This window comes from Dasypus novemcinctus, chromosome 15, assembly GCF_030445035.2.
Source record: "Dasypus novemcinctus isolate mDasNov1 chromosome 15, mDasNov1.1.hap2, whole genome shotgun sequence".
NCBI lineage: Eukaryota > Metazoa > Chordata > Mammalia > Cingulata > Dasypodidae > Dasypus > Dasypus novemcinctus.
The window spans coordinates 107,426,811-107,443,968 of NC_080687.1; the positions used below are offsets into that span (position 1 = coordinate 107,426,811).

The 17,158-nt window shown below is 37.6% G+C and overlaps 1 long non-coding RNA gene across 1 annotated transcript in view; it reads right to left on the reverse strand.

Moving 5' to 3' along the window:
• LOC139436558 (uncharacterized) overlaps positions 1-17,158 on the reverse strand; it is a 166,346-nt gene that overhangs the window by 105,336 nt on the left and 43,852 nt on the right. The gene's annotated exons all lie outside the window — the stretch shown is intronic.

A 17,158-nucleotide genomic window follows, 5' to 3' on the forward strand; every position in this document is an offset into this window, starting at 1 on the left:
GCCTTTTGACTCAATAGGATAGAACCGTCCAGGGCAGGGAGAAATATGAGCAAACACACTTTGTAGTTTGAAAGGAGTACTGAATTTTTGTACTCTGAGATAAGTTCTTTAATTTATGAGTATTGTTAATGTGTAGTTACACTGCTTATTATCTTGATAGTTTGAGTATATATAGTGCCACATGTAAAAAATAAAGTTGTCTGAGGAGTCATTACTCGCAGACCCTGTGATCCCAGCTCTCTTGCTCTTTCTTTCTTTTTGTTTCCTTCTCCCTTTTCTCTTTCTTTCATTCCCAATACCCTTCAGGTCCAAATCTCCAACACAGATATTGTGAACTCGCAAAACAATCATACAGTTGGTTAGATTTCCCATGCAACTCCACACTCTGGTGGAATATTTGTTACAGGTTATCAGATAATATCATCAGACTATTACCACCAATCATGGTCCATAGAACACATTTGGCACACTTTTTCCATACACTTCCATTATCAACACAGTACAGCCTGGAATTGATGCAAGAATATTACAGTATTGCTGTTAACCACAGTCTATAGGTCACACCAATTGTAGTTTTCCCATGTTTCTTCACATTCCCATCACCTTGCAATAGTGATGTACATCTCCTCTAGCTCACAGAAGGACTCTCTTGCATTTGTACTCTTAGTCACAATTCTCAACCGCCTCTGGGTTCACTGTGTTATTCAGTCCCTAGATTATTCTTTAGCCTTCTTTCTATTGACTTTTACTTCTGCAGACTACCTTTTTCAGTCACAATCACTTTCATAAGCCAGTTATTACTTACTATAATATGTTACTATCAACTCTATTCATCTCCACACTTTTACAATCAAGTTAATTAAAACTTCTACATACATTATGCATTCATAGTTCTTCTCAACCCTCCTCTTATCTCCTTATAACCTATATTCTAGGTTTTAATTCCATGTATTTATTATTTGTATTTAGTTCATATTAACGAGACCATACAATATTTGTCCTTTTGTGTCTGACTTACTCCACTCAGTATAATGTCTTCAAGACTCATCCATTTTATCACATATATCCCAATTTCATTTCTTCTTAATGCAGCAAAGTATTCCATCATACATACATACCCCATTTTGTTATCCATTCATTGGTGGATGGCCACTTGGGTTGTTTCCATCTTTTGGCAATTGTGAACAAAGCTGCTATGAACATTGGTGTGCAGATGTCTGTTTGTGTCATACTTTTTAGTTCTTCTGGATATATTCCTACTAGAAGAATTGCTGGATCATATGGCAGTTCTATATTTAGCTTCCCGAGGAACTGCCAAACTGTCTTCCACAGAAGCTGCACCATTTTTCACTCCCACCAACAGCGAAGGAGTGTTCCCATTTCTCCACATCCTCTCCAGCACTTATTATTGCCTGTTTTTTTAAATAATGGCCATTCTATATGGTATTAGATGATATCTCATTGTTGTTTTAATTTGCATCTCCCTAATAGCTAGTGATATGGAACATTATTTCATGTGCTTTTTGGCCATTTGTATTTCCTTCTTTGGAGAAATGTCTATTTAAATCTTTTAATTGGATTGCTTGCTCTTTTATTGTGAAATTGTATGACCTAATTTATCTGGAAAGGTAAGAGGCCCCAAATAGCCAGAAACATCTTAAAAAGGAAAAGTGAAGTTAGAGGACTCTCACTTCCAGACTTTAAATCATATTACCTAGCTACAGTGGTAAAAGTAGCATAGTATGGCATAAAAATAGACACATAGACTAATGGAACAGAATTAATGGTTCAGAAACAGCCAAGACCATAAAGACCTTAGAAAGCAGTGTAGGGAAACATCTACAGGACCTTGTAATAGGAAATGGCTTCATGAATATCACACCAAAAGCACGAGCAGCAAAAGAACAAATAGATAAATGGGACTACCTCAAAATTAAAGCCTTCTGCACCTCAAAGGAGTTTGTCAAGAAAGTAAAAAGGGAACCCACACAATGGGAGAAAATATTTGGCAAGCATATATCTGATAAGAGACTTATAACTTGCATATATAAAGAACTCATAGATCTCAAAAACAAAAAGATAAACAACCCATTTAAAAAATGGGAAAAAGATTTAAATAGACACTTCTCCAAAGAAGAAATACAAATGGCTAAAAAGCACATGAAAAAATGCTCCAAATCCCTAGCTATCAGGGAAATGCAAATCAAAACTACAATGAGATACCATCTTACTCCCATAAGATTGGCAGCCATGAAAAAAACAGTAGAATACAAATGCTGGAGAGGATGTGAAGAAAGGGGAACACTCATCCATTGCTGGTGGGAATGCAGAAGGATCCAACCATTCTGGAGGACAGTTTGGCGGTTTCTCAAAAAATTATCCATAGATTTGCCATATGACCCAGCAATACCACTGCTGGGTATATACCCATCAGATCTGAAAACAAGGACACAAACCAATATATGTACACCAATGTTCATAGCAGCATTGTTCACTATCGCCAAAAGTTGGAATCAATCCAAATGTCCATCAACAGATGAGTGGATCAATAAAATGTGGTATATACACACAATGGAATACTACTCAGCTGTAAGAACCAATACACTACAATCACACGTGATAACATGGATGAACCTTGAGAATCTTATGTTGAGTGAAGCAACCCAGGCACTGAAGGACAAATACTATATGACCTCAATGATTTGAAATAAGTTAACTGCCTCAGAGAGCTAGAGTCTGGAAAAGCGGCTTACAGGAAATCGGGGGGTGGAGGAAGGATGTGTGTTAATGTCTGCAGGGGTGGAATCTGTGATGAGCTGGCGGTAAGTATGAGCACAAAGAAGGGACAAAATGGGGGCAAGGAGTTACCTTCGGGTGGGGTTTTCTGGGTTTGAGGGGGGCTGGGGATGGGAAGAGGGGTAATATGGTTCAAGAAATAGGTGGGAGGGAGGGGCAACATACGAACATGGGAGAGTGTCAGAAGTTCGTTGAGAACCAAATGTTGAGTAAAATGTATCAAAGTATAAGTAGGAGGGTTACCTGGCTAGGACACTCAGGGGGTATGGTCTGATGCAGGACAGACTCTGGAGGGAATAGCTGAAGGCTCATTTTGCCAAGGTGGGTTCTACCATTGGGTGGGGTGGACCCATATCCTGGGGAAGACTAATGCCGTCAAATAGAGAGAACTGTATCTCTCGTGAGAAAGGACGGCTCCCAGGGCATTAGATTGGCAGGCGTTGTGGGCCCTAAGGGGAGGGGAAAATGGATGTGCAATGGATGGAACAAAGGTAAATAAGGGGACAAAAGAGGAGTTATGTGAGAGTACACGAGGATGAATATAAAACAGCTAATATTACACCAAAAACATATAGGGGACGACAAACTAATAATGAAAACCATAAGACAAAACATAGGATAACTAAAAAATTTAGAAAACTGTACAACCTAAAGTATGGACCACATAGTAAGCACAAATGTCACCTTGTTTGAAAACTATAGTTTCGGAATCTGTACATCAGTTTCAGGAAATATGATATGAATAAGTTAAAAGATTATTGCTGTGGAAGGGAAAAGGTTTTATGGTGGATCTGGGGAAATACTGTATATTGTATATATGAATTTCGGTGATCTAAGACTCTTCTGAAGCTGACATTATGTTGGGATTCACTTTACGAGAAGTTTTGGATCACAGAGTGGTTCAACAATGGCAGCGGAGGAATACTGATATGGGATGTTATTGACAGGATATATATGGTTGACAGGGAGTTATACAGGGCATATGCCCAGGGTATATGGTAATGTCTATATATACTCATAGTGGAAACAATTAAAAACAACAGCTGGGGGGTACTGGGCTCCTGGCCGGGGGGTCACGGTTGTGGGCCCTGGGAGAGCAGTGGCAATCCTCCAGGTGCAACGGCAAGAACCAGGAAGGAAGGAGGGCCCAACAGTGGGCTCTTGATACTAATGGCTACACTTTTGAGCCTATACACCTGCAATAAGAACAAGGCCTAGAGTAGCATTGTGCCTGGGGGTTTCCTCCTGACAGCATTCATGTTACTCAAATGTAGCCACTCTCACAGCCAAACTCAGTGTGTAGATGCGATGCATTCCCCCCAGCGTGGGACACGACACCTGGGGATAAGCCTCCCTGGCACCGAGGGATCACTACCACATACCAGCTGAAGAAGCAACTAGAAAATGACCTTGAATTAAAGATTCAATGCGGAACAGCAGAATATACCTGTCTACCTATAATAACATGTCTTCGGGAAGCGGTTTGACCTAATGTAAGGGGGAAATGGAAAGGAGAAATGAGATTATAAGGCTGTGAGTCTCTAAAAAAGAGTGTGGAGGTTGTCAGAAGGAATACCCCTATGTAAAACTGAACAGAGTCTAAGAGACAGATAAGGTAGATACAACCCCAGGTATTGGTTCTTTTGAGGGATAAAGAGACTCACGGGTTCTATGGTCATGACAGAAGGGGTTCACTGCCATGACAGATGGCCCTTCTTTGGAGCTGGTGTTTCTGCGTGATGGAATTGGACTCAGAGGGGATCTCTTTTCACAAGACTGGCATGCTACTTTATTGGAATTGTAGTTGGTGCTGGGTTTAAGATATATGTAGGGGATTTGAATCTCTGGACTGATAATATGACACCCAGGCCCAGAGCCTCAACAGACTTCAGCTCCTACACTTTGATTTATTGGACTTACTCCACTCAGCTAACATGGAGTTGAAGAAGGTCAACCACCACAACATGGAGCCTAGAGTGTCTACAACTAGAAGCGGGAGGAGTGCATCCAGTACCCATGTGGAATCTAAGCCCTCACTTGACATAGGTGTGCAATGGACACAACCAATCCAATGTCCACAGAGAAAATGTGGAATGGGTGTGGGAACGGTAGCCATGGGGGCTGCTGGGTTTGGGGAATGGGAGGAAGAGATGAGATGTGGAGGTGTTTTCGGGACGTGGAGTTGTCCTGGATAGTGCTTCACGGACAATTACGGGACACTGTAGATCCCCCTAGGGCCCACTGGATGGAACGTGAGAGAGTCTGGGCTATGATGTGGACCATTGACTATGGAGTGCAGTGATGCCCAGAGATGAACTTACCAGGTGCAATGGATGTTTCATGATGATGGGAGAGAGTGTTGCTGTGGGGGGAGTGGGGGGAGTGGGGGGTGGGGGCGGTGGGGTTGAATGGGACCTCATTTTTTTAATGTAATAAAAAAAAATAATAATAAATAAATAATTTAAAAAATAAATAAATAAATAAAAAATAATAATAATTAAAAAAAAAAGAATTAATGGTTCAGAAACAAACCCTCAAATCTACAGCTAAGTGATTTTTGACAAGCCTGTCAAGTCTTCACAGTTGGGGCAGAACAGTTTATTCAAAAAATGGTGTTGGGAGTACTGGATATCCATAGCCAAAGAAAAGACAGAAGACCCCTACCTCACATCTTATACAAAAATTAACTCAAAAAGGATCAAAGACCTAAATATAAAATCAAGTACAATAAGCTCCTAGAAGAAAATGTAGGGAAACATCAAGACCTGGTGGTAGGTGGTGGATTCTTAAACCTTACACCAAAAGCATGAGCAACAAAAGAAAACATGAATAACCAGGAACTCCTCAAACTTAAACATTTCTATGATTCTAAGGACTTCATAAAGAAGGTAAAAAGGCAGCCCAGTTAATGGGAGGATTTTTTTTCATTTTAATATTTCTCATTTGTGATTTAATTAATAAATTTTCTGTCCAGGTTCTTTGCCCATTTTCTCTCTGGAAACTTTTATTCCTTATAATTTTGCATGAGGTATTTACATATTAAACATTTCAAATTCATTTTACATTTTCTGAAATAGTTTTCCTTTGTGTTATGATAATTTTTGTGTATCATGCATATTAATAAGTAAAAATGTACATTAATTTTATATACAAAATATATTTCTAAAGTCCATATTGATTAAATATTCACCTCTAGATAGTTATTACTAGGTAGTTATTATTCTAAAATTAGTTTTTAGAATTCCATATATGCGACTATTTCACACCAAACACAAATTAAAAGAAATTTAGAACCAGCTACAATTATATATATTACCTTGCTGAATAGCAATTTAGATAGCAATTTTAGGATATAAATTATAGAATAATGATCAGTTTTTCTATATTGTTTAAAATTTCATTTTTCTTATTATACAAATATGCCATGATCACGACAATTAAAGCAGTAACAGAACACAGGGGTGAAAATCTAAATATAATTTCCATCTCTTCTCAATCCTAACTACTTTTAAGCATGTCCAGTTTTAAGCAGTGTTATGTGAGGGAATTTGTATCCCCAATTTCCCTCCCCATTTCAATTTTCTGGACTCACTTATCAATGTTGTTAATTATTTTAAATACCACTAGAATTGATATTAAAATTAGACATGCAGTTTCATAAATTGTTATAATATTTGCAATAATTTTTCCCTTTTTTCTTTATTTTCTTTTAAATGTTACATTAAAAAATATGAGGTCCCAATAGAACCCCCACCCTACCACACCACCCCTCCCACATCAACAACCTCTTCTGTCATCACAGCACACCCACTGCACCTGGTGAATACATTCTGGAGCACCACTGCACCACATGGACTGTGGGGACTCTCCCCCAGTCCACCCAGTGGGCCATGGCAGGACACACAACATCCAGCATCCATCCCTGCAGCACCACCCAGGACAACTCCAAATCCTGAAAATGTCCCACCATATCTCTTCTTCCATCTCCCTACCATCAACAGCCACCATGGCCACTTTCTCCACATCAATGCTACAATTTCTTCCCTTACTAATCACAATAAATCCCCAGCAGAACACCAGTAAGTCCACTCTAATCCATACTCTATTCCTCCATCCTATGGACCCTGGGATGGTTATATCCAGTACCCCTCTGCATCAAGAGGGGGGCTTAGATTCCACAAGGATGATGGATGCAAATCTCCTGCTTGCAGTTGTAGACACTCTTGGCTCCCTGGTGTATTGTTTGACCTTCTTCACCTCCCCATCAACTGGCCAGGGTAGGCCCAACAGACCAGAGGGTAGGACCTGCAAGTCTGCTGAAGCCCATGGCCTGGCCATTGCATGGACAATCCAGAGATTCAGGTCTCCTGAATACACATCAGCTCAAATGCCAACCACAGGTCTGGTAAAAGTAACAGAAAAGGGATGTGTAGAAAGGTCATATCTGAGTCTAACTCCATCACACAAACTCCAAAGTAGGGCCAACTGACATGGCCCTGAACTCCAGAGCCATCTTCCATGACCATAGAACCTGTGTGTCTCTGCAGCCCTCAGGAGAACCAGCACCTGGGTTTCCATTAACCTTAGCCATCTCTGGTACCCTGCTGAGGTGTTTCAATATTTGCAATAATTTTAATCATTACCATGAGTGACAATTTATCTTTAAAAAATTTTTCAGAATTTTAATATTCTTTTATATTGTTTAGAAATAACTCTTTGATGAATAATATGGTAGGAAATGGTGATAGCAATGTAAATGAACTATAATCAAATAAAATTAATAAATTAATTCACATTTTACATTTCATATACTCAATAATGAAACTTGCCTAACATCTATCATATTGAAGAGACCAAATATAGAACATTTCCATCAATTACAAAAGTTCTTTTGGATAGCTGTTTCTTTGTTTTCTTTTATTTCTTTGTCCCCTTTCCTGATCTTTCTAGTAAGATTACAGGTCTCAAAGAGACCTGCAGGAATGTAAGTACAACACTACTCCCGAACAGCACATATTTCCCCTTGAGAAGCCAGAGTTTTATCTAATGCAGGTCTATTTGAACCACCTTTCCAAATTTATGAACCTCTCTTTATGAGTTCAAAGAAAAATCCAAATAATTCATACATTCATAAATCAATAATAGTGAGATGAATGTACAAAGTGGGGAACTTTTCCTCTTCCAGAGTTGTGGAAGAAAGTCAATAGAATGTCCACTTGATAGAATTTGCAAGTTTATAGTCAAATATAATTTTGTTGCCTTGTTAAAATTAATCAAAATTTATAGAGTTAAAGGAAATGAAAGGGAAATGGATGTGGCTCAAGTGGTTGAGCAACTGCTTCCCACCTGGGAGGTCCCAGATTCAGTTCCTTGTGCCTCCTAAAAACAAACAAAAAAACAAAACAAGGAAACAAATGAGAAAACCAACTCAGGCAGCAATGTGACTCAGTTGTTGAGTGCTGGCTTCCCGCATAGGAGGTTCCCAGTTCAATCCCCAGCCTGGGTACCTCAAAAATAAAATGCAATGAAAGGCTAGAATCAGATAATGAGGAAGTATGTTGTAAATGCAGTGCAGTTTTCCACACAAAGTATTCCCCATAAATCTGATGATTACATTGTTTTATTTTTAATCTTCCAGTCCTAGTGCTCAGTGTTTGCTCCCTACTATTGGTATTTTTGTCCATTTTTAGTCCTCCAACACTTTTTAACCACATCCATATATTAATTTCTTGCTGCAAAAATGATTAGTATGTTTACTATTTTCCTGACTGGTTTGTGCCATTTCTGGAATCTGAATTATGGAATGCTATGGGACTAAGAGTTTAAATCCCTGAAATTGTTATCCTCTTTCTGTCAGCATAGTCAAAGGCAACTATAACAAATCCCAATTCTAATAATTACCTTATTAGTTAAGTGAGGCAACCACTCAGTCCCCAAGGCATCGGGCTTAAGTAGAGCATTCATCAAAATAAAAAATGGATCACAATCTTCCCATTTCTCTATAACAAGAAACACAACATCATATTTCAGACCAAAGAAACAACTAAATCAATTCCCACCTCTAAAGATCCATTTCTGGGGATTACTCATGGTCCCTAGCACTATATAGGAAATTTTTGATAAATTAAAGCATATAAAAGTTTAAATATTGTGAACATCTAAAGATAGCAAAACAATAGTCAACAAAGAAGCACAAGATCAAAAGATCACAGTAGGTGATCTTTTAGAAATATGTATATCTGACAATATGCCCATATTCAGAATATCCAAAGAACTACCACAAAATCAACAAGAAAAATAAAATACTATATAGAGATATAATTAGAAATATACATATAGATACAGATATAATAGGTTGAAATATAGATATATTGAAATTCAGATATATTTGTATATAGGCATTTATATTTATACAGAAGAGAGCCAAATATATATATTTTAAAAATGCATATACTTTTAGAATTGTTTACTTTCTCCCAGACTTGGTTCTTGTAACACATAGTTATACTTCATGGTGCTTTTTTTGTTTTTTTGTTTGTTTGTTTTAAAAGACCACGAGTTTTATTTTGGTGAGTTTTTGCCTGAAATGGTATTTTCCATTCTTTCACTCTTGACATTTCCATTTCTTCTTGATTTTTATGTAGCCCTTATAAACATCACAAAACTATCTTTAACACTTATATTACATTTGGAAATACATATCTCACAAATACGTAGACATTTTTCTTACATTTTATTTAATTTTGGTAGTTTAATATTTAATGTCTATTTTTAAACATTTATTTTTCTGAGATCTGTATTTCCTTCTAACAAAAACAGTCATTTTCAAAAATTCACATCACTTGGTATTTACTTCAAACACTTAACAAATTGTTACTGTCTAGATTTTGATTTTTGGGTTTCTTGAGATGCGTCCTTGGAATATCTTTTGTTAATTTGATCTCAACTATTATTAACAGCAGCAATAAATACACTAAGTCATTTATAGCCACAATTCATCCATTTCTGGAAACATCTTGTGATTAATTTTCCCAAAATTAGTCAAATTATGACTTAGTGTGACAATTCTTGACATATTCTATATTTGAGAAAAAATTCTGTGTCTTTACTTTTGTAAACAACTTTATTGAGATATAATTCAGGCACAGCACAATTTGTCCATTTAAAAGATATTATTCTTTTTTTAAAAGTTAGCTCACAGGTTTGCATAAACACCCATGCAATGTAATTTTAAAATGTTCAGTGAGACTTCTCACAGCTGGGAATTCTCATGGGGAAAGAGATCAAAAGCAGTCATATGATACATATTACATTACAGCTTTAATGTTTTTAGATTAAGCTAATGAATGATATTTTAGCTTTAACTATGAAACCTCACTCCTATAATCCATAGCTTATAGCTGTGCATCATTGTCTTTTAATGGAAATTGTCTAGCTTGCAGGTGCATTCAGTCAGTGGCATCCCTGACCCACCACTTTGTCTAATTCTAAGAAAAATACCCTTGCCTCCTTTGTTTCAGGAGGCAGATTTGAAACTTGCTTTCCTGACTTCCACCATTTTAATAAACTTCTCCCCTTGTGTGATAAGACTTGGTGTGGACTTTAACTTTCTGCACTGGACAAGGATCCAGAGAATCCTCATGGTTCCCTTCATTTGGAACCCCAGGAAAGACCCCATGATCCCTGAGGAGATTGCAACCTGATAGATACATCGGCTTTCTGGGCCAATGAGTATGCACTAAGCTTGGCTTAGCAGCCAGTGACACCAACTGTCTACATGAGTTGGGACTGGGTATCCCTAGCCCTTATTTACCACTGATTCAGAAAACAGCAGATTGACAAGGGAAAGAGTGAAATTTCCTCCTCAAATCTGGTGAGCATCCAATGCTTCAAATTATTCTGTAAGTTAAACTTAGTCTTGTAGATGTGGGTTTAAACCTCCTGCTGAAGGTGCAGGTGGCTATATAGTCCTCGGTTTCTTGGTCTTCGTTTTGGGCACACTATGAACCTTAGCATGCCCAAAGGTGAACAGCCTCTTGCATATACCTGGGCAGGTACATGGGTGTCCTTTAGTCTTGGAATTGGAGAATTGTGAATTGATCATTTTTGGGTCTCCCAGAAAAAGAGGAGAGGTTTTTGGATGTGTAATGGACAGATCTCTGAGGGAAAGGAGGAAAGTTATTCTTTAAATTGCATTTTGAAATTTTGGGTACAATTTGGGTATAAATCAATCACTAAAAAGAGAATGATATTTTTGCATAAAACTGTGTGGCCACAATATAAATTAGAGGGTAGTCAGGAATGTTCATCAAAAGGATTTCTTGAATATGCTATTCTACAGTTCTGATTATATTGTAAAAATCTCAGTAAATGGGATGAAATACCTTATGTTCAATGTTTTATGATCTTAGCCAACAATGCCAAACTTCATCAATATTTTATGCATAATGTTAGTTAACTGAGGGCCATGTTTGAGTCAGTAACCAAGGAAAAAAATAAAATTTCTTCCTGATTCAAACCCCTCAGATGAAGCACTGGACTCTTAACTCCAACGGCCCCTCCTCCTCCTTATGAGGGTGGGCAGAGAGTGGAGAAGACAAGTCCAAGTTACCTCTAGAGCATCCAGAAATGGTCTTCCTGGCTCACAAATTAGAGCTGTGCCTAATTTGGTCAGGGGCTATCCTCCTCAGCTGGCAATTTTCACTAACAGAAGTACCAGTTGGAATGGACAATTGAGGGAAACCAAGACTTTATGTCCACATCCCATTCTCAACTTCAGATCTGTGCAATTAGAAGGACTGAGTCACCAGTTATGTGGAAGATCCTTGACAAATGGTAAATTATTTAACTCAATTTTTGCAACCCATAATTCTAATTAGACAGATATGCAGTCCCTGCTAAATATACTGTTACCCTCTGAAGGAAGAAGGATGGCATTGGAAAAAGCCCAAAGCCATATTGATTCATTAAGTAACAATAATCCAGACAACCAAGTACATATCCCAGGGAATCAGGCAGATCCACATATTCAGCCAAATTGGAATCCAAATGAACAAATGGACAGGACCAAATTAGATAATTATAAAGCTTGCATTATTATAGGCCTCAGGAAAGAGTGCCCAAACAAAGGAAAGTGAACAAACTTCAAGAAATAGTCCACAGCCCTGAAAAAAACTGGTCATTCTATTTAGACCAGCTGCTTGAACACCAATGGCACTGGGCTGATCTTAATCCTGAATACTCCACTAATTTGCATACCATTAATATGTCCTTTATTAGTCAAAGTGTCCCTGATATGTCTGTAATACATGTAATTGGACTGGGGGTGGGAGTGTGGAGAAATATTCAAGTTCTTAGGAAAACCAAATTTCCTATTTTATTTCTTCACATATCAATTAAAGCAGCAATTTGTGAGAGGGTAGAATTCTTGTATATCTGGAATGTGTGTTGCCTGTTGATTATTTTAGTGTTCCAGATTGTAATATTATTATGCTGATTATAGAATTGTACATTTAATGCCTTCCCCCCAGCGTGGGACATGACACCCGGGGATGAGCCTCCCTGGCAACGAGGGACCACTATCAACTACCAACTGATGATGCAACTGGAAAATGACCTTATACGGAAGGTTCAATGCGGATCAGCAGAATATCCATGTCTACATAAAATACCATGACTTTAAATGCTGTTTGACCTAAAGTAAGGGGGAAATGGAAAGGAGAAATGAGTTTATATGGCTACGAGTTTCTAAAAAAGAGTCTGGAGGCTGGCAGAAGGTTTGCCCTCATGCACAACTGAGCAGAGTCAGAGAGACAGATAAAGCAGATACAACCCCCAGATATTGGTTCCTTTGAGGGCTAAAGAGACCCATGGGAGTTATGGTCATGGCCGATGGGGTTAACTACCAGGGCAGATGGCCCCTCTTTGGAAATGGTGCTTATGTGTGATGAATCTGGACTCAGATGGGATCTCCCTTCATAAGACTTTCATGCTAATGTGCTGGAGGTGCAGTTAATGTTGGGGTTTAAGATATATTTAGGGGATTTGAATCTCTGGACTGACAATGTGATAGCCAGATCCTGAGCCTCAACAGACTCCAGCACCTACAATCTGATTTATTGGACTTACCACACTCAGCTAAGATGGAGGTGAAGAAGGACAACCACCACACCATGGAGCCTAGAGTGATTACAACTGAAAATGGGAGGATTGCATCCAGCATCCAGGTGGAATCTGAGCCTCCTCTTGACATAAAGGTGCAATGGACACAACCAATCCAGTGTCCACATAGAAGAGGTGGCATTGGATTGGGAAAAGTGGACATAATGGACAAAGGGTATGGGGAAAGGCAGGAAGAGATGAGAGGTGGAGGCGTCTTCAGGACATGGAGCTGCCCTGGATGGTGCTTCAGAGGTAATCACCGGACATTGTAAATCCTCACAGGGCCTACATGATGGAATAGAGGAGAGTATGGGCCATGATGTGAACCAATGTATATGAGGTGCAGAGGTGCCCAAAGATGTACTTACCAAATCCAATGGATGTGTCATGATGATGGGAACGAGTGTTGTTGGGGGGGGGAGAGGGGGGGTGGGGGGGTGGGGTTGAATGGGACCTCACATATATATTTTTAATGTAATATTATTACAAAGTCAATAAAAAATAAAAAAAAAAAGAATTGTACATTTAAAACTAATTTATTTAAAAAGTTAGAGCTTGAAAATAATATATTAATCTGAACCAATAGCTAAACGCATGATGATAGGGGAAGCATAAAAAATAAATAAAATAAGGTATTGCTAAATGACAAACAAATATTACAGTTACTCAGAAACTGTACTCCTCTCACACTTGTGAAGCAATCTCCTTTGCCCAAGCCCACCAACCCCACTACCATACAATAGGAGTAGTGCAAAAGCCTTCTTTTCTCCATTCCAGTCTTGACAGTCAATTTTTGTCAAAGCGGTCAAGTTCAATTATAAGTCAGATCATATTACTCCTTTACTCAAACACCTAGAGATTGTCTTCTCACAGTACAGATTAAAACTACTTCCCATGAACAGCAATGTCCACTGATGGAACCCTTTTTCCTCATTTTCTCTCTCATTCATCACCTTCTTTTTTCTGACTTACCCATTCCCTTGGGGTCCACACTGAATCTGCTGGTCACCTGGAGTTGTCCTATTTCAAGGAAGGGCTCTTTTGTACCTTCTGCCAATCACGCTTTCCCCAGATAGGCTCCCTTACTACTTACCACACACCTCTGCCTCCCTCCAAAGCAAATCTTGCTGCTGAGTGGCAATGACATTCACATTTACATCAGAAGTTTGACTTACTGCATTGATTTTATTGAAGCAGTACTTTTGGAAGCTACTCAAGAAATGATGAATGAGTAGCCCAAAGCTAGAATTAATTATAGTTCTCCCCATAAATGTGCAAGTCATTGACAGAATATCAAATATGACATACCGATACACTAATTACTCAGTAAGATTTTAGTATCAGCTGATGCTAATTAAGAAAGTTAATGGCGATAAAGGTAGTCTAGTTTCCCTTGGGAATCAAACTCTGATAAATTGTAATTCTTGCATAGTGTCAAGCCCATGGGAGAGCAGCAACAGATGCAAAATCATCAAGCTCATCTCCTCCCTGTGTCTGCCAACATAGATAGAATGAAGTCAGATTATGTGGGAAACATATGAATTTTCAGAGATGTAAACACATCTTATGATCTCTACTGAAAATACAGGTTTTAACTTCTTTCTGTTCTGGTGGTCAGCTGTAATTTCAACAGTCCTAAACCTCAGAAGACAGTTGGAATCTTCTTGAACAAGGATAGGAGGGATACTAGTAAATCATTATTTTCAGATGAAAATTTGTTTTAGATTTTAAAGCAAATGGAGAAATAAAATAGAGGCTAAAATCCTTATTTAACAAATAATGAAATATAATGAAATATAAGGGGATCATATTATACCATATATTTTTGTATGATATTCTAATAATTCAACTTAACAAGGCCACCTTTTACTTGGGAAGAAATTCAATTGATGAACATAATGCATTTGTGTTCCTCAATTTAAGTATTCCAAAAAGAGTACAATTTTGAATATACTTGGAATAATTTATAATATCTTCATTCGGAAGTGCATGTAAGGAATAAGGGGTATTCCATTTAGCTCAATAAACTGAAATTATTTCAAAGTTAAATGAAATCAAAATTACTGAAAGTCATATAAGAAGTAATAAAGGAAGAAAATAAAAAAATCATGATGTTTACTATATTTTATACTTTATATAAAATAAAGCATATTTTCGGCCCTAACATGTTTTTGTCAGGTAACTGAGTCAGTAGAATTATCAAGAAGCCTTTGTTGAGATAATTTTTCTTATTTTATTTCCCTCAAACTAATAGATGCAGATAAGAATGGATAATTTAGAGATATGTTTATGGTTATGAACATATTTTACTCAAATGTTAAGGGGCAGTGAGTGAATCTTTATGATGAATAATTCATAATATTTTAACAAGAACAGCAGCAGAGAGAATTTTATTTCATTTTGTTTTATTTTAAAAAAACTTTAGATTACATAAACTTTACATTGAAAATGTAGGGGATTCCCTTATGCCCCACCCTTCCCCTTTTCATCTTTTCCCCTATTAATAACATCTTCCATTACTGTCATACATTTTTTAAAATTGATGAATATATATTGAATTGCTGCTATCCATAGACAAAGGTTTACATTATAGTTTACACTTTGCACTACACATTTTTATAGATTTTCCCAAAATGTGTAATGTCCTGTATTCAGTATTACAAGATCACGCAGAAAAATTTGAATGCCCTGAAAATGTCCTATTTTCCATATGATTTGTTCTTCCCTCCCTCTACCCTCCAAACCTATAGTAACTACTAAGTTTCAATTTTTGAAGAATAAGGTTCAATGTTACATGCATTACTATTTAGGGCTTGACATATTGGTCTGTTTTCTTTTATTAGGTACTGCCTATGATCTCGACAGACTCTTGTGCCTGTAATTGAAAACACAGCAGGACTCCACTGGATGGGAGTTTAATATTTTCTTGTTTATTGTGTGGGTCTCTACACACTTATTTAACACACTATGACAAGATGAACACTTATATATTCCATAGAGGCATGCTCCCAGGTGTGCCCAATTCCACATATCCCCTCACTCCCTAATGCTTTGCACCAGTGACCCTCATCTGCCATATTTGTCAAAAAAAAAAAAACAAACATTCCCACAATTGTAGCTTCAACCACAGACCTACAAATACTCAGAGTTCACCTGGTCCTTCCTCTAACCTTCCCCCAGTTCCATGGATAGTCTGCCCCAACCCTCCTACCCTAAGTCCCCTCACATTCCAGCACCACCAAACCCAATCTCATCACTGTACCACTATCTCCCCTATCTCCTGCCCAACCACACCCTTCAACCTTATTGGAGATTTTGCCTATATAGAGAATTGGCTCACTGCATTCTACTTCATTTCTGTCTCTTGATAACCTACTTTCCAGACTCTAACTCTGTGAGTCTGCTCAATTTGCTTGTCAGATCAGTGAGATCATATAATATTTGTCAATTAGTGACTGACTTACTTCTTCACTCAACATAATGTCTTCGAGATTCATCTATGTTTTCCCCTGTGTTCATACTTCATTCCTTCTTATGGCTGAGTAATATCCCATTGTATGTATATACAATGATTTGCTTATCCATTCATATGTTGATGGACATTTGGGTTGCTTCCAACTTTTGGCAATAGTGAATAATGCTGCTGTGATCATTGTTCATGTCCCTACTTTCAATTCTTCACAGCAGAAATATATTAAATCAAATTTATCAGAAGCATTTTAAATCAGATTCAGAAAATGTTTAGCTATTTGACAGGAACACATCCCAATTCTTATATTTTTTCTCTTTAATACAATACATTGATACTTTTCCTTTAATAAATTAGAGGATATTAAATAAAAAATATTGCATGATAAATTACTTAATTTCACAGCTATCCCAAATCCAGTGACCAACATATATTTGTGACATGTTCACTATCCACAACCATAGAGAGAGGATGCGCATAACCTTTAAAGGAAGGTTTAAAGGGGAGAATGTAGGAAGTCATACTGTACTGCACATTTGTAAATATTTACTACATTTAAAGGAAGGTTAAAAGAATAAAATCTTCAAATTGTCACTGCAAGAGAAGTCACTAGCCAGAGCATTTCATCATACTGGGACTATCTGAATTAGCTCCAACTCTTTGTCAGCCTTTCTCCCCTGCTATATACTTTTCATTAATCTTATAGGAAGAACAGGAGGATGGGAAATTGGC